At 40.6% G+C, this 22882-nt stretch overlaps 1 protein-coding gene across 5 annotated transcripts in view; it reads right to left on the bottom strand.

Annotated features, from left to right (window-relative positions):
- The window catches only part of LOC109986898 (teneurin-3), a 319906-nt gene that overhangs the window by 192878 nt on the left and 104146 nt on the right, over positions 1-22882 (bottom strand). Inside the window, exon 1 of one of the 5 annotated variants that reach the window (XM_065954790.1) lies at positions 7126-8152. The exons of 3 other annotated variants lie outside the window; for them this stretch is intronic. The gene's annotated coding sequence lies outside the window, so the exon portion shown is untranslated. Of the gene's footprint in view, positions 1-7125; positions 8153-22882 lie in introns of those variants that run through there. One more of the 5 variants, XM_065954794.1, reaches the window with a different exon arrangement.

The following is a 22882-nucleotide window of genomic DNA, read 5'->3' as shown; positions in this document are numbered from 1 at the left end:
TTTCAAAGTAAATGTCCTTCCTCTGATGACTTTCATCATCTTCCCGGCTTTGAAACACAAACACACAGACAAACACACACACACACACACACGCTCACACATGTGCGCACACACATAGACCCCTATATCGCAGACACCCAATCTATCGCACACATCACTCTCAAAGGCCTTGTTGCTAGGAGATAGTGCTCTATTTGTGGAGAGAGAGCGACAGAGACACACAGAGCAAGATATATATCGGTGTGTGTTTGTGTGTGTGTGTCCTGAGTGTGCGAACATGTGTGTAAGAGCAAGCGAGTGACAGAGATAAACGAAAGAAAACTGAAGGAATGAGAAGCCGAGGAGATACGAGAGTCAAGTTCCTCTAAAGCGGATGAATCTCTCTTAAGACATATCTTTACACGCACTCTCTCATTCACACACACACACATCCTAACATACACACACGCACACGCACATGCACACACACAGACACACACACACACACTGAGGGATAACAGTGGCATCTTGTTCCTCGAACCTGCTGCACAAACACGCAACACCGGCTAGAACAATGTGTGTGTTCCTGCAGCTCATGCATGGTCGCTCATGTGAATGAGTACATATCCGAGGAGCAGCGTGAATGCCAGCCTGTGAATGTGTGCGTGTGTGTGTGTGTGTGTGTGTGTGTGTGTGGGATCTAGCAGGTCATATAATGGTTGGCTGGTCACATTGTCTGCCCCAGCGGTCAGTCCTTCACACACAAACTGTCCCCTATAATCTACAAATACATCGTTTATAATCTGATAAAACCTGCAGAGGGAAAGAAGAAAATCCTTCTCTGAAACGCTGCGGAGAGAAGCGTCACGTCTGCTCGCTTTGCCTTTCCTTTACTGTCCTTCTAAGAACAAAAACCATCGAGGAGACACACGTTTGGATCTTCATTTTGACACTTAAGAAACACTCACAACAGAGGCACATTAAAATAATAAATACATTGAAACTGCAGCAGAAATTGACTTCAGTCATCAACATTGTTTAAAATTGTTATTTTAATATGAAAAGCAAACTGAAAAATCTACTTTTAATAATTCATTGTGCAGCTTTAAGTTCCCAAACATCCTTGTTTCAGCATTTTTTTCTTCCAGTTGTTAAATCTTTGAACTATTTTAAGTAGGGTTGGACATCTTTGGGTGTCTCTAGATTCGATTCAGTTCGATTCTTGGAGATTTCTATTTTCGATTCAAAGTGATTCTGGATTCATAATATAAAGTCTATTTTTGAATGAGTGCATACTTCAGAATCTACTCAAGTTATCTGTCAGACTGGCTGAATTTCTTGTTGCTCCATTTGGCATTTTACTGACTTAAAGAGCTAGCCTTAGCACTTAGCAGGGAGTGACTGATTAGCCCCCCCCCCCCCATTTTTTTTTTTTTTCGGAAGTTAAGAATATATTTTAGATCTCATAAGAGAAGAAACTGAAGGTTGTACAGATATTTAGAATATAAAGCATTTGAAGACACAGCAGGACATGACATCACAACAAGAAAAAATACCAATTCATGCACTGGTTAGCTCCTTGTTGTTGAGCTCTTGGTTTTAGACGTGCACAGAAAGGTGGATTAGTCACTAGCACCTAATTCAAAGGCTGCTGTATGGACATTTTACACTGATAACTCATGGGATGCAGGTGTGTGCGTGTGTGTGTAAGTGTTTGTGTGTGTATTTTAATTGTGTCTTATTTATTTTATTTCTATTGGATCCTGATGAGAAACGCTCTCTCATTTTGCTTGCACTACTGTTGTATGTACAACTAAATGACAATAAAGCTTTGAATTGAATTGAATGTATTAATTCGCTAGTAATGTGCACTTATGGGGACACTGGCTTTATCTCTGTTGCAGCAGTGGTCTTCATGATTAATCCAGGTTAAATTTGTCATTTTGAGTCCAACACTGGACCTCAAACCACTTTCAGCACCAGAGAGTCGAGGCTGCATCAGGCAAACCAACGGCTCAGTTCAGTTCAATACAATAAGAACACATAACAATGTGTTATTCCTCACATAATCACATCCATTCAAATTAAGCTTTTTTTAAAACATCATCATTATATCACTTAATTAACTACACAGCCTTAAAACCCCTTTACGACATTTCCTTTTATGATTATGAACTTAAAATGTGCATGATGTGCTCCACCATCATGCACCTGTAAACCTCCTAGATCTGCCGCTCTGCACCAACGTTAACCAAATCACTTTCATTATGCTCCTTAGTTATTTGTAGCGCTGATAATTGTGTCCACTGCTGGAATGTGGCAGCTATCTGTGCCGGCTGACTGAGTGCATTGTTTTTCACAGCGGTTGGTCTGAAACTCACAGTCCTCCTAATCCACTAAAAACATTCCAGAGAAGATGAAACAAAAAAAAGCTCAAATATGTCCAGTAAAATACAAAAAGTACAAAGTACAAAGCACATGGACTTCTGACAATAAGGAGGGTCGATGAATAAACACATTACAGCTCTTTTTAAGTCTTATTGAATTACATGCAGCATCGGTTATAATGCAACAACTGTGACACTGTTAGTATCAAATGAGATGTACTTCTTCAGCACCACATCTCCACCTGCCCTCTATTCCCTGCAGGGGTCATACCAGGATTGTAAACTTTGATTTGACTCTAGTAAAAATCAAAAGATATTGACACCTATTTGACACCACGGCAACAGAAATAGAAGTCCTATAGTCACCCATATTGGGTTATTTGTTGTTTTTAATCACCAAAAGTTGCAGGCACTGTCTGAATTGCATAAAGACATTGGCAATGTTTCAATGGTGAAAGTTGCCAATTGTTTTTTCAGTGTGCACACTGTTCATTGGGAACAATGGCACAAATACATTGGCAGTGTTTCAGTCTCTCTCACTCGCACAATAGCCTTTGGCAAAATAAATGACTGAATGGAGGTCTTTTTTTTTAAGCTACGATACTTTTTGATTAAAAAAACAGAGACTATATCGTTGTTAAACAATTGGTTCTGAAAAACATTCACCAACCAGTGCACAAAAAGCTCAAACATGTAAGAAATAGAAGCTGAAATAGAAGCTGAAATAGAATCTGAAACAGAAGCTGAGGTCGATACAATTACCTCGTCCAGCTCAAAACACAAACTGTGCAGAACATTTGGGAGCAAATTGGAAGCGAAATCATTTGATGAAACACTTTGGAACCTGAGGTTTACGTTTTCCTGTGAATTGTTTATGACTTTTCTTTTGCAATGTAAGGTTTTGGATTAGAACCATGAAGTAGGCCTATTTGTTTGTTAGCGTGTAGTAGCATTAAAAGTAGCTTAATGCCTTATCCTGCACGTTCTACAACTTCTATCCTCAAAGTGGTGCTTTTTTATATCGCAGGAAGGAAGATTGTCTGAATGAAGAATCATTTGAATACATTAAATCCTTGCACCACCACCTTATTAGACAATAAACCTGAGTAAAGATAAGATAAGACAGATTAGTCATTGCAGCACAGAAGAAAACGCAAAGCTGTCACTGGCAGCAGGATCATCTGAGTGATTTATGACTGAACATTATTCAGTTACTTAAGAGATTTGAAGACAGGCATGATAAAGAAAGGACACCCAGGTAAAGGCAGGTATACTTCTGTACCTGGGCCTTTATTCTATGTATTACAGTGTGCTGCTAAAAAGCATGCTACTAAACAACCAGTGAATATGAGCACTGAGAACTAAAAGGGGTTTCCAAACTTTATAGCCTCTTTATCCCCTCGCTCTGATGTCTTATCATCCTAACAGACCCGCTGGAATCTTAATCAGAGACACATGTTTCTTCTTCTTCTCCGCTGTCTCTGCCCTCCGTTCTTTACGATCCGTCCATCCGCTACTCATTTTTTTTGTTTTTTTTTTCTGCACGTTTCCTCTCACGGTGACAGTTTAATTCCTTTAATCCATCACCTACTTCCTCCTCTGCTTCGTTACTCACGGCCCCGGTGTACGAGCGTCTCGAAAATGTGTGTTTCTAATTGAAAAAGTAACGGGGGGTGCAGTGGCGTAAGAGGAGAAGACAGAAACACACACACACACACACACACACACACACACACACAGCGAAGGAATGCAAATCTGTGTGTCTGGAAGCGATTAGGCAAAAAGCTAAAGCCCGTCTTCTCTTTCTGTATCTGAGCAGCAGCAGCACTAACCCTCACACATACACGCGCACACATACACGCGCACACACACACACACACACACACACACACACACACACACACACACACACACACACACACGCACACACGCCTTTCAAAACACAATCCTAAAAGTAGCACCGTAAAATTGTCACACAGCCAGGTGAGATGTGCTGATGCCTCCTCAGTTTATCACCTTTTATTGGGTTGAATACACACTCCAGGTAAGAAGCTATTTTCATTACATGTTCATCACTTTTCCTTTTATTCCGTTTGTGGAAACGAGGTGCTGTCAGTCAGGCAAGGCCAGATGTTTTTTCATTAGATGGCAGGATTTGTGTTTACCGATGTGCTGAAGATCATAAAAATAAACACAAATCCTCCTCAGTTTCTGACTTAATGTGTAAATATGCACATGCTCTAGTGGTTTTGAAAAGTGCCTGTGTAAAAACTGTCAGAGGAGCCAAATAAACTGAATTTAAATGTATTTAGAGCACATCCAAATTCTGTATTAAGTATGAGCATCATCTTCGTCTAAGTGTTTGTGTGCATGTGTGTGTGTGTGTGTGTGTTTGTGTGTGTGTGTGTGGTAAGTAAGTATACAAAGTCAACCTCGAAAAACTCCGCCCACGAGCGACACATCCTTGTCCTGATTAGTGTTCATCTTCAGCCAGTGTTATAAAAAAGGAAAAAGCGATGACCTGAAGAGCTCTGAGAGACTGAAACATTAGGCTGACATTGACGAAAGAGTGTTACACTGCTGCCACTGTGAGAGCTACACAAAGGGACACACACACACACACACACACACACACACACACACACACAGAGCCTGAGGTGTGTCGGTGAGAGACGCTGCCGAGGTTTTCTGCTTCACTGAGAGTCTCAGAGTCAGTGGATAATGTAAAGAGGGCAGGAGTGAAGTGCTCTTCATATTTTTATACATCAAAAAAATAGTCCCTTTATATATTTAGTAATGTATGTTTTAAAGTCTGCTAGCTTAAATAATCACATTTACACGGTAAAACATAGTTTTTACACAGAAAAGCAAACATGTCAGCATGTAGCATTGAATGTTCTTATACAATATATAATGTCAAATGTTAAGAGTCAAAAATATCTAGAGGATTACAACTTTAAGCCTCATCCTATACGGTCAATATACGAAGACTCAGTATGACCATTGTTGTAAGGAACAGCCTTAATCACTGTTTTCCTACAAACTACGTAACTTTATATGTGATAAATGTCATCTGGAAAAAAATAAAGGCTAATACTGTAGTGAAGATTCATTTGCATATTGTATTAAACTAGCTTGTTTCAGACAGAGGGCCTCTCCCCCTCTGATAGTGTGCGGTACTTTGAATTATGTCCCCATTGCGAACAGGATTTGAATAAATAGTTCCACTTATGAAACCTGCACAAACAGAACTGTGTGCGTTTAACTCGAAAGGTTCCACGAGCAACAAAATCCACGTTTACCTTCAGAGTTATCGGATAAACAGTAAAAGAGAACAAAGATGTGACGTCACTGAGGTCGAATGAATCAACAAAGTCATGAAATGCTGGAAAAGATTGAATAAAACACCTGGGAGGTTTAACAAAAAGAAAGAAATACTTCCCCTGCAAGTGCTAACCCTAACCCATAATGATGCAAAGGTATGAGTTTAATATTTGGCCTTTAAAGGAAAAAAATGCATTTAAAAAAAAAAAAAAAAAAAAAACCCTGTCTTTAGATTTGAAAGATTATTTTACTTTACATCACAAACTTTAACGCCACATTTCTCCTTCAAACAACGAGGAAAAAAAAAATTAAAAAAAAATAAAGGCGATACATGTTCAACCCTGGTGCCGAGGAGACATCTAGGGGCTGAGTCGTCTTTGGTGACTTTCTAGCTGACATCATGTTTCCCATTATGTCCTCTTCATTGATTGGTGCCCTAATTAAGGTAATATTCTCCCTCATCTCCACTCCCTTTGAATACCGCCTCGTGTAATGGCCAAAAATCAAAACCAGACCTTGAGGCTAATGCTTACTATATGATTAACCACTGAAATATTTATACTTGTGTGTGTGTGTCACTGTGTGTGTCTGTGTGTGTTTGTGTGTGTGTGTGTGTGTGTGAGGAGGTAGTGATTGGCAGCTACACTAAACAAGGAGGCAGAAGAAGAAGAAGAAGAAGACAGTGATTTGGCTGATTTACTGACTGACTGTCTGACTGACTGGTTGGCGTGCGGACAAAGTGAGTGAGAGCAGGAAAATAAAGAGAAAAAGAAAATGGAGTGACTGCCCGGCTGATTGTCGGCTTACTGACTAACTCTCCGCTTGATTTAGCCCCAGAGTCTTTAGTTCGGAAAGTGTGAACACGGCCAAGAAAAGGCCACAAGAGAGAGAACAAAGGCAGTGCATGAAACAGAAAATAAATGAGAGGGACAGCAGAGGAATGAGGGGAAAAGAAAAAAAAAAAGATTAGAAAGAATAAATGCAGAAAAGGAGGTGAAATGGAGCTAAAATTCAAATTCACAGCGCTGGCTCGGATGCAGAGAAGTCTTTTTTCTTCGCCAGCCCCCTTCCACCTCTCTGTGTTGCCACTTTCTCACCAAATCAAACTCTGAGGCCCCAGTCTGGCACTATTATAACACACACACACACACACACACACACACACACACACACACACACACACACACACACACACACACACACAGGATACGAAGCGCACACTCATGTACACACACGTATTGACTGTTGTTTTTTTGTCAATGAGTTTACATTCAGTCAGTGATTCCGCACAATGAGAGCCAATTGACCAAAGAGCAAGCGGCTTTCCACAGGCATGCGCACACACACACACACACATTCTCACACACAGAAACCCCACACACACACGTGGATAAATTGTGCAGCTTGAGGGAGAAAAGGAAAGATTGAATTCTACCTTGTCTGTGTGAGTACTCCAGTTTCGCCCGGCTTAAAGGGTTAATGCCCCCAAAAAACACATAGGATCCTTTCAGGCACGCATGAACACTCAGGAGTTTTCCCGTGCTGCGAGGAGAAAAATGACAACACACCTCCTTCTCTTTCTTCCCTTCCCTTCTCCTTCTTCTTCTTTGGAAAATGTTTTAAAAAAAAAAATGATTTCACTCCTTCTTTAATGCCTTAGTCTTTTCTCTCACTTCATCCAGCCTCTGCGCTCCAACCCAGGGATGGAGAGGGGAAAACACCGCAGACAAAAAAACACAAAGATCCTGCTGCCTCTCCTCTTCTTTAACTCTTTCTCTGTCAGTCAACAGAAAGGGCAGAATTCTCCTCCTTAACTCCGATTCCTTCCCTTTCTTTCTCCTCCTGCCGCTGCCTCCTTCAGCGCGCGTGTGAGTGTATTTGCGAGTGTGTGAGAGTGCCGACTCCTCTCCTGCTTCTGCCTCCTCTGCTGAGTGTGCGCCTGTCTCCCTGTCGCTCTCTCTCTCTCGCTCTCTCTCTCTCTCTCTCTCTCTTCGTCTCTATCTCTCTCTGAGTGTAGTTCTCTGGCTGGTCGAGCAGGGAGGGGGGCGGAGCCAGGAGGACAGAGGGAGCAGGGGAAGAGAATTGGATTGGTTGACACAGAGGGGGGTGAGTGAGCTAGAGAAAGAAAAAGAGTGAGAGAGGGAGGGTGTAGAGGAGGGAGGGGCTGGATTTCTGGTTTCTGCATTAGGAGACTGGAGGTGTAGATGTGTAGAGTAGGAGAAGGAGGAGGAGGGCCGGTCGAGAGGCACTCCCTCCCTCCCTCTCTCTCTCTCTCTCTCTCTCTCTCTCTCTCTCTCTTCCTCCCTTGCTCTCTCTCTGCATTCTTTTGCTCTGATCTCCCTGATTTCCCGACCACATATGTATTCATAGCACAGAAACTACACCTCTCAGTCGCTTGTACACGATCTCTCTCTCTCTCTCACACACACACACACACACACACACACACACACACACACACCACATTCTGTGTGTGTGTGTGTGTGTGTGTGTGTGTGTGTGCAGTTAGGCTTGTAGCAGCTGTATAAACTAAAGGTAGTGAACAGACAGAGGGGGAGAGAGACTGCTGAACTAAAAGAGAGGCAGCAGCAGAGAGACTAAGATTACACACACACACACACACACACACACACACACACACACACACACACACACACACACAAACACACACACACACACACACACACACACAAATGGATGTTGCAATAAAAGACACACACACACAGAGAGAGGCCTACAATTTGTTACAGTTTATGAATAATGTGATAAAAAGGGCTCCTCTTTATTTTTTGTATATCTTTCAGTTAAAATAATTAAAAAGTTATTAATTGAGGGTTACCCCCAAGTATATTCTGTAGAGCATTTTAAATGAACATGACAAATAAAAAAACATATTGGGAGTAAAAACATCTATATATAGGGGAGAGTTGCCTGTTTTTTCCCTTTTTACTGAGAGTTTTGTTTTAACCTATGCGTCTCCTATAAACCACCAAAAGTATTTTTTTCAAGTGTGGCACACCCTACAAGAAAAGTCCAGATTTTTGGATGGTTCTGTGTGTTAAGACGGATCAGGTGATGCACATCAGGGCCGCCCTGATTGAAAAGAGTAAATATTAAACATGTTCAATATTTAGGATCTGATTTCCTGTTGTGTTTGGGGGGGGGGGGCACCTCTTAATAATATAGATTTTATTTAACATCAATTTAAATGTTAAAATGTGCAGCCCCGTGAACCAACACGGTGAGTTTCATCCACTCACAGTTTTATTACTGGCAACACCACACACCAACCCTAATACGTAAACCTCACTTCTTATAATAACCTTACACACACACGCACGCACGCACGCACACGCACACACACACACACACACACACACACACACACACACACACACACAGAGAGTTTGTGCCCTGCTGTTAGTCTTTCCAGTAATATCTTTGCAACAGGGGACTGGGGATATTGCTTGGAAGAAAATTGACATTCATTCTATTATTTCACACATGGGCAGCCTTTCACTGTGTTATCCTGCACGGCACGCACAAACATGAACTAGAGCCTCTCACATTTTGTAGAACAGGAAAATGTCCTCCACTCCCGCTCTCCGAAGAGACAATGGACAGAAGGACTTGGGCTCAGTGATGGAGACTCAGAGCAGGAGACGATCGCACAAAGAGCATCGGCACAAACACACAACAACAAAGCTGAGGTAGGCCCAGATCAGGGGAAAGATTCTCTGGACCAACGTTGACTTCTACAAGCATTGCAACATTATTCAATTGAGTCAATTTTAGACCCTAAACGTGAAGAATATTTTGTACTTTTAGTAACGGGTTTAAAGATTGAAAACACAGATAATTCACTAAGCGCGTCACGTTTGTGTGTGTGTTAAAATCTGCGGTCTCAACGAGCAGAAACACAGAGGGGGGGCAGGGGGGGGGGGATCCCTGCAGTCTTGCTTTGTGCCCTTTATAGAAAAAGTGTCCAAGCTTAAGCCTCTGAGTGGGCGTTTCCTTTGGCATCGCTTGACTGAGAGTGGGCGCTAGGAGACGCAACGTCAACTTCTGTTCAAGCTTTTTTTATTTTCTTTTTTTCATGGCATAGCTCGGGTTGTTAACCATCAGAGACGTAATGCATGCAGCTCTGTGCTGCGTCTGAGAGGAGCCCTCATGCTTTCAGGTTTAATAGAAAGCAGTGTTAAGCTGTTTTCACACGTCTGGAAGACGTCATGCAGAAACATTAAAACAATGTTTGTCAGCACATATATGTTTGAATTAAAAACATACACAGAGATCAACGTAAAAAAAAAAGTACACTAAATATGAACAAAAACACTGCAATGAAAATGCACCGCCAGTCACTACATCACAGATTTGTCTTAACGTGTGGTTATTAAAAACATTTTTATATGCTCCTTTGTGCCTACTGCCATCAGACTGTACAGCAGCAGTGTGTCCTACAGTCTGTCTTCAACACTTTCCCCACAGTGGCTGTCACACCAACATACCCAATCTTTGGGTGTCTCACGATTCAATTTGATTTTGATTCATGGGATCACGATTCAATTCAGAATCTATTTTTGATTCAAATCGATTCTGGATTCAAACGATTAATTTTGAATCAGTACATACGTCAGGGTCTACTCCAGTCATCTGTGAGTCTGGTTGAATTTCTTGCTGCTTCATTTGGCATTCTACTGAGTCAAAGAGTTAGCATTAGCAATTAGCAGGGAGTGACGGATTAGCCCCCCAAAAAATATATTTTTGTAAGTTATGAATCAATTTTAAATCTCAGAAAATAAGAATCTTGATTTTTACATACAACAATATTTTTTTCCATCTCTACTTCTAGGTGCTTATTCTAATATTTATTTCTTACTTTTGTCACCACATTTCAACTCTGTCACTTAATATGTCTAACTGTCCTGAACAGTTTTTAGTGTATAGTTTGGATCTTAATTGGTGTTTAGTTTACTTAATACTTGTTTATAATAGTTGTGAATACATTGTACATTTATTTTTATTTTATTCCTATATATTCTTATTTTATTTGCCTGCGCAAGCTCTTCTTCTTGTCTTTTACGGCTGCGACATTTGAATCTCCCCTCTGGGTTCAATAAAGGATGATCTTATCTTATCTCTAGAATCTGTACAAATTTAGCCTCAGGGTCACAAGCTTTCATATGTAGAATATTTATTAAATACTCTTACACCACGGTATCTTTTTATATCTTTACCTCTACATGTTTTACACTGTACATCATGTTTTAAATGACTAAACTGTACACTGCTGTTTCAGAACTCACTGCTATTAATTATACACCTGTACGTATCTACTGCAGAGAACGTCTCAAACTGTCTTGTATGATCACATACATCATATTTCATCTTATTTATATCATCCATCTTAACTTCAGTTTTGATTTGTTTCGCTTGCTTTCTTTTTGTCTTTGTGTTGCAACGCTGAAATTTCCCCTCTGGGGTTAACGGAAGGATCATCTTATCTTACCTCATCTTATCGTGTGTTGTCTTTATCTACCTTACATTTATACGATTATTGTATCAAAGAAGTTAAACAATCAAACAAGTTCTTGAATCAAATTCTGAACACCTGCATGTAAGACAGGTGTGTCATAGGAGGGTCAAACTTAGAGGTATGATGGATCACACCAGATGAAGAGACTTTTATCATTGACTTAATCAAAATTTGCTCTATGAACATTAAAAATAAATTAAAGTTACATTTCTGAACTAAGCAACAAGAACAAAGTTCCATCAACACTTCTTACTGTAAAGGAACCCTTTAGACTTTTTCACTTTGAGAGTCACTCATTACTGATGAAGCTCCTGAAGACTCAGGAAAGAACAAATAAAAAGCCGTTTGCTAATTCGTTCCCACAGTTTAAAAATCAGCATGCACGGATTAACACCATGTTCACAGAGTTATAAAGTGTGGGAATGGATTCACAAACTTATTTCTCTTTTTTCTTACCTGAGCTTGGCAAGGCTCCATAAAGTAACTGCAAACATTTAGTTTTACATTTTTTCATTCAGATATTGTGAGCTTCTTCAAATGTTTCATCTCCTTAATATCCTGTTTGTTTTGTAAACAGTGCTGTATCTTATATAGTTTACATGTTTGATCATTTTTAAAAAGGAATTTAACAACAATCTTTCTATGTCAGACCGAGAGTAACCCTTGATGCTTCAAAGTTTTCATTACATTTTAATCTTTAATGTAATGTAAATTAATAGAGTCATCATCACACCAACAGATTTATGACATACGAATGGGAGTCTGAGATTTCTGCTGAAATAAATAAAGGCAGGCTCTAGCTATGACACTGTTTACAAACTGCTTCAGGCCATTTTTGCCTTTTTTTTTGGGACAGGTCAGTGGATAGAGTCTGAAATCGAGGAGAGAGAGAGAGAGAGAGAGAGAGAGAGAGAGAGAGAGAGAGAGAGAGAGAGAGAGAGAGGGGAATGACGCACAGAAAAGGAGCCACGAGTCAGATTCCAACCCAAGCCATCCGCTTAGAGGACTATAACCTCTGTAAATTGGGCGCGCACTAACCACTAGGCTACCGGCACCCACAGACCGCTCTCCTAAAGCCACTTGGCATTCGCCCACTTAATATTTTTCTGTTTCTGATGGAGCTATACGTAACGTCCGGAGGCTATTCACCAAATGTAAAATACAGTACGATAAAGCAAAGGACAGAAGTCATGTAAATTACTGCTAAAGATTCTTGACTTTAATTAAAGATCTCATTGTAAGAAACTTGAGTTATATTGTTTTACTGCATTGGCAGCCATTTTTACTTTATCTGGACTTGTCATGAGATCATTTTGACTAGATATTTTTTTTACAGATATTTTATGAAGAAGCAGAGCAGGACTTTCAGTCACAACTTCATCCACAAGGGGAATGAAGAGTGAGAGGTTTGAAGAGGTCAAAAAGCTCCAGCATCACTTGTAGTGTGAAGATCAACTTTATTAACAAATTAGACCGACGTGTTGCTGATTGTGGGAGATAAAGATATTTTATGCTCATTTTTGCCTTTTTTTGGATCGGACAGCTGAAGCGAGACAGGACTTGTTGGGAGGAGAGAGTGGGTGACAAAATGCAACAAAGTGCCGAGGTTGGATTCCATAGCCCCTGTGCAGTAAATGGAGCATTCAACATAACCAAGGCTACAGCGGCGCCCCTTGACTAGATATTAGAGAGACACACTCTGTAAGTTTTTCAACAGCCTAACAAATATTGAAGGTTTAAGTTATCATCGATTTGTTTAGAACAAATTTAAACAAGATTGTAAAAGTGGGAAGTGCATTTTAAGGTCAGGGAAATAAGTAAAGCAAAATGAAGGACACGGAATCAGCCTCTGTCGAGAAGCAACAACTGCGAGATATGGATGTGTGAGACAGGAAGCAGCGTTTAAGAGACGTCCAAGAACAGGTCACAAGATAGTCAAAGACCTGTCAGAGCAACCTTCACACCAACGAAGAAGAACATGAACTGCAGTGGATTGCATGTACAAATAAAGCGATCTGCACGTCGAGGTCATAAGGAGAGACGTGCATCACAGATGAACGTTTTAAATTTTGTGTCGCGCGGAGAAGTCGCTCCGTGTTTATGAGCGCTTTGATCCTGAAACGTGAAGAAAAATGATCGTGGGCCTAAAGAACTAATTTAGCCATGACACACACAATGTAAATATTTTATTAATCTATACATCATCATCATCATTGTACACACACACACACACACACACACACACACACACACACACACTAATGATATAAGCATCATCTCCCATAGAAGTTAATGGAGTATTGATTTTGGCGTAGAGGCCACTGGCAGAGAGACGAGGATATAAAGTGAAGAGTTATTCTTAATCTTTAATGCCGCTGTTTTTATTACATATTTATACAAACCCAATCTTTCTATGAACCTGTGTGTGTGTGTGTGTGTGTGTGTGTGTGTGTGTGTGTGTGTGTGTGTGTGTGTGTGTGTGTGTGTGTGTGTGTGTGTGTGTGTGTGGTCTATCTGTCAGATTGTATGAAAGCGTTTTGAATGCTTCCATGTGCTCTTCACCTGCAGGCTGCACTGAAGCATGATGGGAGCTGGTGAACGGGTGTCATCCACAAACTGTTTTTCATATCACGTAGTAACATAAAGACGGACTCCTGACGTGAAAGAGCCAATGACGTTTAAAGTATGGAGTCATGGGAGGGCCAAAAAGAGAAAAAAAACTGTAAATTTAAAATGTTTTTAAAACATTAAGACAAATAAAGGCCGTAAAATCCAGTGTATAAACTGACTTTAATACCTACCAGTGCAACCATTATACCAGTATAGAATGCTGGGAAATGCAACGTCATGAGCACAAGTGCAGCCGCCAACATCCCCAACTGCACGCCACTTGACGTGATTGAATATTCGCCTGTATTTATTTTGTATGGCGGCTTCACTGCACAAAGCATGCTGGGATACATAGCTATGCAGACCACTTTTTAACCTCTAGTATAGCGAATGATTAGTTAAAGCGTTTTTCTTCTTTTTTTTTTTTTTTTTAGCCAGAGAGGAAAAGTATGCTTTATTAATTTCAGTATTAGTATTTTATTCTTTACTGTATTATTTATTTTATTTAGATAATGTGAAATAAAGGGAAGGAAGTCCCGCCCCCGTTGGTTGATTTAGCACTTGGCCCTTTAAGGAATAAAAAACTAAAATAATTCCACATATTATATGTGAAGAGAAAAAATATTTTTCATTGGAAATAAAAAAAGAGAACATAGGATAATTGTGCTGGTGGTATTATTAAGAAATTAATAGTTTTTTTCTTGTATCTTTTTTCCCCCTTTTTTTGTAAATATATATTGCTCTATATATTCCCTGCATTATTATATACGTTCTTTATGTTTTCACATTGTTATTTTTAAATGTACATGTTTAGTCTTGTATGTATTCCTATTTTTTTTTGACATCTATATTATTATTTTACATTTTTTTCTGCTGTTTCTCACTCTCAGGTCTCCAGAAAGAGGCAGATTTTTTTTCTCTACATTTTAGCATAAACACCAAAGTGAAAACACAAAGTTGAGGCCGTGTGGAGTAGAAGGGTGACCCTGTGTTTTGTAGTAATTAAAGATGGAGGGATCCCCTGTAACCGAGGATGACAGCGCGGTGGTTCGAATTTCCACTGTGCAGAAAAGAAAGGATGAGTGTGAAACGGAAACCTCCACATGTGATAAATGAGTAATGAGTATTAAACAGTCCAAGCTGTTCTTTTAAAGGGACTCACTGCTGCACAGCATTTTAAATAAATAAAGAACATCAGTATAAACAGATCCTCTACAGCTATCGCTACAACCAAACATAAACGGAAAAGCTTCTTTTAAAGATCCTTTCCTACATAGCACCCCTCTCGTTTGCAGGACTTGGTCCTCTGCATCAATGATGCTGGAAGGACAGGTCTTAGACATGCCTGAGAGGATGAAGAGGCCAGCTTAATAACAAGGTCAAAGAAACCAGACCACATCATCCGTATCTTTGCATCCTTAGCAGAGCATGTGAGCGGAGACAATTTCCGCTTCTAACTCACGGAGCTGTTTCAGTCCTCGCCCGCTTAAAGAGGCCGCTCCGAGCTCCGAGCTCGATTTGGATTTCAACTCGCTTCACTCAACTAACCATGGGCATCAGAAGCATAAAAAAAGTGTGTGGGACAAATTAACAGGGGGTCTGAAGGGCCTCTCCAGAAGATTTTTTTAAAAAGTTGAGGATCTCTTTAAGCGCGTGTTTCCAACTTGTGTAAATATTATCAGATGAATTAGTTCGTGGAGAAGACAACTGTAGTCAAAGCACTTTTTCCAATAAACTAAATTCGTCCAATTAGCACAACTAGAACTCAGGATCTGAGGCCTCTGTCTCAAAGCTGTTCAATGTTGAAAGCCCTTTATCTCTGTGGCTTTGACTCAGCTAACAAGAAGCTCTCCACAGAAATATTGTCATGACAAACTACACAAGTTAAGCACCCCAAGACACAGCTAAACCACCTGCAAGTCACTTGTTCACTGAGTAACTGTCCCAGACAAAATTCAGAAGAAACACATCGTGTGAAACGCAGGTAAAAAAACCCCCAACAGATTATGCTTTTACAATTCACTTAGCAGACGCTTTTATCCAAAGATGCATGCAGAGTGCTGCATTTCCGACTTTGCACACAGTGCTCTGCAACCCCGGTACCGACTACACGAGCAGTCGAACACAGTCGATCACCATCCCCAGAGTCTCACGCTCTTAATGAATGTCTCCACTCTCTCCCACTCGCTCAAGGAGAAATCTCCACATAGTATCCTGTTGCGTTCTCACATCAGCTCACTCGGACTTGTTGCGGAATCAGGAGTGTTCTGATACTGTCAGTCCCCCCAAGATCTGAGGCCTCAGGCTTTGAGCTTAAAAAACTTAAACCAACTGTCTTCCAAATTCTTCAATGTTTTTCAATCTCAGATTCTTTCATAAATCAAACTGATAATGCAGCTCTTGACCTTCATTTGATGTTGTTTGACCACAGATATTCTGCTCTGGTGACGGGAAACTTAGCTGGGAAAAAAAGTTCAAATGGAGCATGAAAAAAAGTGTAAGAACAGCTGCACTGCAACTTTAGGAGAGGCCTCAGATCATCCATTTCAATTCTCTGGCTTTAACCTGTTTTAAATAATTTCTTCCTCCTGGGCGTTTTGGAGTTAAATATGGAACTTCATCTCCCTTCATACGACTTTGTTCTTGCATGCAACGTCTGCTAATTTAAGCTTGTATAACATCTCTGATTGCTCAGTAAACACAGAGCTTGAAGAAGTTTCCTACAGATGTATAATCTTCAGTTGTGTTCGCCTATCATGCCCAGGTGTGACTGCAGGGAAGGTTAGAACTCTTTTCTCTCATTTCACCCTGGTCCCTTTTACATCTACACAGACTGAAACCCTGTGAGTGAAGAGACCTGTTTTTAACTGCTATCCCTTCTCAGCTCTCTCTCTCTCTCTCTGACAGCTGCCTCCTCCCTCTTCCTCTGAGTGAAGCCGTGCACAAAAGCTTTAAACACTTTTGCTTTCTATGGATGGACACCTTACTCTCTGTAGGAACCTCTGGGTTTACTATAATTCATAAATTGCACAGTATCTAATCTTCAGGTGCACGCCCGCAAAAAGACTTACAAAAAGAAAAGATATAAAAACACTATATTGTCCGCTTGCACAGAAATGTGTCTTGCATTACAAGCCAAGAAATCCTCACATCACAATGGAATCGCATCACACGTAAAAGATAAGAGGTTAAAAGAACAGCCTTTTCTGTTTTCTTGTTGTGCTATACTTTTAGACACACGATTCAATTCCGAGCATCATTTTTGTCAAATCTAATAGCTTCCGTTAATACTCAGACTTTTTTTTAGGGTTACAAATGTGTCTGTGGCAGTAATGCACGTGTTCTTTGAAGCTTTTTGTGATTTGTTTCTGTTGTTCAGATTATTACACAAGTCTGGAGCTTCTGCAGATAACCAGAAAAAAAAAAATGTTTCTCACACAATCCACTTCTCAGCTGGGAAATTAGCCTTTTTTCCCTCCTGTAATAAGGTTCTGTATCTTTGACTTGAAATGTGTTTCCTGTGTTACTGATATCCCCTAAACTCCAGCGAGCGTCCTTGATTTTTCTTCAGCGTCCCGGCCTCAAAGGGAAGAATTTTTCAAGGAGACGGGATTACATTAGAATCTCATACATTTCTGAATGTTTCCCCAACGTTAAATATAAACTGCAGTGAGAAAAACACACTCTTCTGTTTACCCCCTTTATCCCACGGCTCCCTGTAAGCTGCAGAAAAAAAAGAGGGGTTTGGACTCACTGGACAGATTTCTACTTTCTTTTTCTCAATCTCCATCCTTCCAGCAGCGAAGCTTTTCTAACACCAGTGTGTGTGCTGGTGCCCCCCCACTGACACACACAATATACACTCTATAGGCCTTCAGAGTGTGTGTGGTATGTGTGTGATCGATAGAGAGAGGGGGAGGTGAGTGTGTGAGTGCAAGTTCAGCTGTTCCCGCCATTTAAACACACCCCTTGTGAGTGTGTGTGTGTGTGTGTGGAATTGTGTGTGTTAGGGTGTGTGCTACGGGTCCCTAAGCTCTTTCATTTCATTGTGTGGGACCCCTGCTGGGCGAGTTCACAACCTCGGAGTGGGAGAAGGCAACAGAGAGAGAGAGAGAGAGAGAGAAATGGAAATGCAGGAGGAGTGTGAGGAGAGAGAGGAAGACAAAGAGAGAAGAAAGAAGCAGAGGGAAAGAGAGAGAGAGAGAGTGGCTTAAACAGGCGGAGTGGTGAATTAAAGAGAGAGACGGAGCAATGAGGCGAGAATCCTAAACCAGCCGAAAGGAGGGAACACAGAGGAAAAGAAAAGAGAGCTTTCTCCGTTCTCTTAATCCTTCGTTCAGTATGTGGGGATTTCAGTCGATGGTGAGATAACGCAGTGTAACTCCCTCTCACTCCGCTGCAAGCGTGTGTGTGTGTGTGTGTGTGTGTGTGTGTGTGTGTGTGTGTGTGTGTGTGTGTGTGTGTGTGTTTGTGTATGAGGTTGTGAGGCTGTGAGTTCAGACATTTCAGCCTCCTGGCCAGACTACAAAATAACAGTAATCATGTTGACCAGTGCACCCTGTGTGTAGCTGTGTGTGTGCGTGTGTGTGTGTGTGCGTGTGTGTGTGTGTGTCGGTGTGTGAGCAGTTTACAGATGTGTGTTTGTGTCCGTCCACCTCCGTGCAGCTCTTTCTAAATAACAGTGATTAGAAGCATCATTCGGGGGCGGACTAAACCATTCAGGATAAATGACGGCGACCTGCTGCTGTACCCACCTGTGGTTTAAACACAACACACACACTCACAACTCTGAGTGTCGCATGATGAAAATATGCCAAAACTAACGGCAGCCCACACATGTATTGATCAAGCGCACACACCTTGTCAAAACGGCTCCAAGCTGATAAATAACTGGGTGATAAAAACAGTACACACACACACACACACACACACACACACACACACACACACACACACATACACACACACACACACACACACACACACACACACACACACACACACACACACACACACACCCTCTCTCTGTCTCCATGGAATAGACTCTCTGGGTGTGAGAGATCATTGAATAAAACTCTCTTCAATCACAGTGTGTGTGTGTGTGTGTGTGTGTGTGTGTGTGTGTGTGTGTGTGTGTGTGTCTGTATGTGTGGATGTGGGTGTGTCTGTGAACAACTACAGATCTTCAGTCATATTTTTAACCAAAAGAGAGAGAGCACCGTCTAAATATCACAATTAAACGTTGCCAACCTGTTTTGTGCTAAATTTAGTCATTGTGCAGAAGTTGGCCTGCAATTTCTAATATTTGAAAAGAAGAAACAATTCAACATCTGTTGCCAGGGTCTTCTAGTTTTGTCACTGTGGTTTCAAACAGGTATCAGGCATAATAACTGATACTTCATACTGTTTATAAAGATATTTTTGGTATTGCATAAACCATATTTATACTCAAAAGTCAACACGAGCACCTCACAAAAATATCTGCTGGGCCGTATTTTCAGCTGAAATGGTTCCATCACAGGTTTCAGTCTGAGTTTATTGTTTCCATATTTAGTATTTTTTTTCGTTTGTATTTATTTGTAGAACACATTTTACAAAAAACAATGCTCTAGTTGCCTTCACAAGTGGTGTCATTGCATTGTTTGTCCAGCAGAGGGCGCTCTGGCGTCATAGTTTACAATCCCCTCAGCACTGTCTGCAGCACATTCTGCCGGGCAGCAACATAACTGGTTGATAATGTTCATTAAAGCTAAGTTACTTCTTTCATAAAGCTATGCGTTACTGTAAATAAAGCAACATTTTGAGTTTATTGCAGAGTCATGTCACTGAAACAATCTGCAAACACACAAAGAACAGGTTCATTCAGACTGTAACCTTCTCTCGGTTAGCTCTCATCTGTATTCTGTAATATTTCACTTTAACATCTGTAGCAGCCTTTGGAAATAATTCAACACAAGTCAAGCTCAATCAAGCTGTGTTGTTTTCGGTGCATGTGTTGTACTGATCATTTACAGCCTCTTCCTCTTTTTCACAAAGGAGGGTGACGATGGAGGTGTGAAGCTCTTCAGTCATCACAGAGGAGGAACGTTGCCTTTGTGAAAACTCTGACTTTGTGTCGTTACGCAGGAGATGGGGAGAGCTCACAGTCTGGAGATTTAACAGACACCAGCGTCTTACTCAAGTTGCACTCGAGGTAAGCAGCTTAGTCTGAACTTTCAGCAAAAGTCTCAATAATACAAAACAAGGTTTATGCAGCAGGGAGATTTTCCCTCATGGAGTGAGCATTTTGAGCTGCTCGTATCACCAAAGATTTGATTGCAAATAACTCACGTGCTAGCATGCGGTAGCTTGAAGTACAGTTACAAGCAGTAGACGCAGACAGTGAGTGTGCGCTTCTAATGTATGATTGCCAAGGAGGACGGGCCAAGTTGAATGTAGTACCTTTAATGTCCAGCAAGCTCAATGGTGGTAAAGAGAATTATGAGAAATCCTCCTACTCCTCAGTTATTTTGTTCCCTAATCAGTTAATGTTCTGGATCTCTAGCTTCAAGTCTTCTTCAATACAACATGACGATCTTTTAGTAACCTATGGTCCCACTTACAGAGTCAAAGAGACTAGAAGGAGAGGATTTGGCGACTTCTTTTCTAAACTTGGTCACTTCTACTTCCTACAATCAAAGATGGCGATGACAAAAACGCTAAACCTGAGGATTCAAGAACTCAGACAGCCGAGTGTCACAGTGGATTTGTCCACTTCTTATTCAGAGTCTATAAGGAGTCTTCAAGCAGAAGGAGGCAAGTGGCACCTCAGAGTGATTTAAGAGAATCTGTGTGATTAACAAAACGTCCTTACACTCGCCCTTGACTGAAGACTCTTAACACCACAGAGTAAACTCTTCTAATTACTGTCAGTCTTTTAAAGATGTGATGATTGATATCGCCATATCTTGGCTCAGTAACTTGCACAGTTCAGTATTTGTTACCATGATTGTCTCCTCTTGACAGCTGCCTCGGGGTTTCACTTGATGTTAAATAATTCCTCCTTTATTTGTGCGCTGAAATAAAATGACACATTGTTGGCAGCTGTGCTTTTACTTTTTGTCTGATAATTTCAGGTTGACTAATATCCCGACTGACACTGCCAAATTGTAATGCTTGTGTCTGCTGATTTTTGGCATCAAAAGCTCTAACTCTGCAGTGTGAAATTCAGCTTTTTTTTCAGCTCTTTCTCTCATAGGAAGATTTTTATGAATGAAACGGCACACAAATATAATCTGCCTTTAAGTAGCAGTTTGTGCAGCATGAGAACTGACATTCACTCTTGTAAAAGCAGCTGTCATAGAAAACTTTCAGACAGATTTATTGTATCATAGCAAAGTAAAACATCTGAACTGTGTCCAATTATATCTAAACACACGATGGGACTTTCCTAAGCTTTAAGATTTTCAGATGAACATTCAAAGGGAGATGATTCTGCTTTGAAGAGCTCAAACTTTACTTCACAATGCCGGACAGAGATCAGATTTTCAACTGAAACCTGGACCTGTGTCTTTGTTAAACTCAGAGACAGGACACGGATGAGTTTATCATGAAGAAATCAGAGCAAGATGACAGCTGAAAAAATTTAAAATAATATATTAGCTACAATGACACAAGTTAATCGTCTAGAAATTTTAAAGTTTGGGATTTTTAGTCTTAGTCTACTTTTTTATTTGTATCATTTTTTTTTTGTTTTTGCTGTTTGTTTTGCTGGGGAAAAGAAATGAACTTAGATTCTGATTGTTGATTCTCAATAATGAAATATTTGAAAAATGTCTTCTTTGGTCTTAAACTAAAGCGGCGACACATTTCAGCCTATGTTGACAGTCTTATCTGAAGGTTGATGTGGTTACGCTGATACAACAACAACACAATACCAGTAACAAATTGAACATATTCCAGGTCAATTAAGACAACAGGTGGACATGTATTGCGAGAAACACAAACTTCCCTCCACTTCTCTCTCATTGTGTTTGTCTGCAACACAAAGGAAGGCTGTAAATCTGTTAGCAGGGGCTGCAGGGAGAGTGTGTTCAGTGTGTGTGAGGAGAGAGTGTGGGGTTATAAACAAATAGAAGGTTTCAATTAGAGACCTTAAACCTCAGAACCAGCTGCGTGTGCGTGTGTGTGAATCACTAGGAGAACATGGCATGATTGAATTCAGCTGGTAATGATATTTTCTGCTTTTCCTTTTCTTTACCGAGGAGTTCCCCAGCTTACAGCAACCACACAAACACACACACACACACACACACACACACACACACACACACACACACACACACACACACACACACACACACACACACACACACACACACACACACACACACAAACATACACACAAACATACACACAAACATACACACATAGAGACTCTGGGGGAGTCAGATTTGGCTTGCTTCATGTAACACAGTACAAAGAGGGCGCTGTTCATCCAGCTCAAAGTGAGTCTGAGCTCTTTGGGTTTCTAGTCGACTGAGGATTGTCAAAGAAGTGTGAAGCTCATAAAAAGACACAACCAAAAATTTTTTCTCTCTTTTCAAACAGGCAGATTACAGAGAGAGAGATACCCCTAAAGTTAGAAATTACCAAACTGTTATCTGTTGGCAGAAATTTAATAGGGAAGCCATGTTTAATCAGGGATATTATTCCAATGTTAACAACATTTGAAAAAACGTGAAAGTTTGAAACCCTGAAAGTGACCCCTAGAGGCTCAAATGTCCTTAACAACATAAATTACATATGGACAAGGAGACTGATTGTAGCAGCTGGGGTGTAGCAGTGTGGTTGCTTTTGTAGCAAAAATGTCCAGAAAATATGTATCTTAAGCCACAATGTGTGAGGGTCTCATTACTGGAGAAGAATGCCCAAAGAGGGAAGACATGTAAATGTAGTGGGAACACCTGCTGTTCCTGGAGTGTCCACTAGAGGCTAGGTTTTTGGACCAGTGCTGTTCATCATATAAACCAATGACATTACCACCTTATTAGGCTATACAACTACA

The sequence above is a fragment of the Labrus bergylta genome, chromosome 1, assembly GCF_963930695.1.
Source record: "Labrus bergylta chromosome 1, fLabBer1.1, whole genome shotgun sequence".
Classification (NCBI taxonomy): Eukaryota; Metazoa; Chordata; class Actinopteri; order Labriformes; family Labridae; genus Labrus; species Labrus bergylta.
Note: the sequence above shows the minus strand (reverse complement) of the source record. Positions and strands in the feature narration are given on the sequence as shown.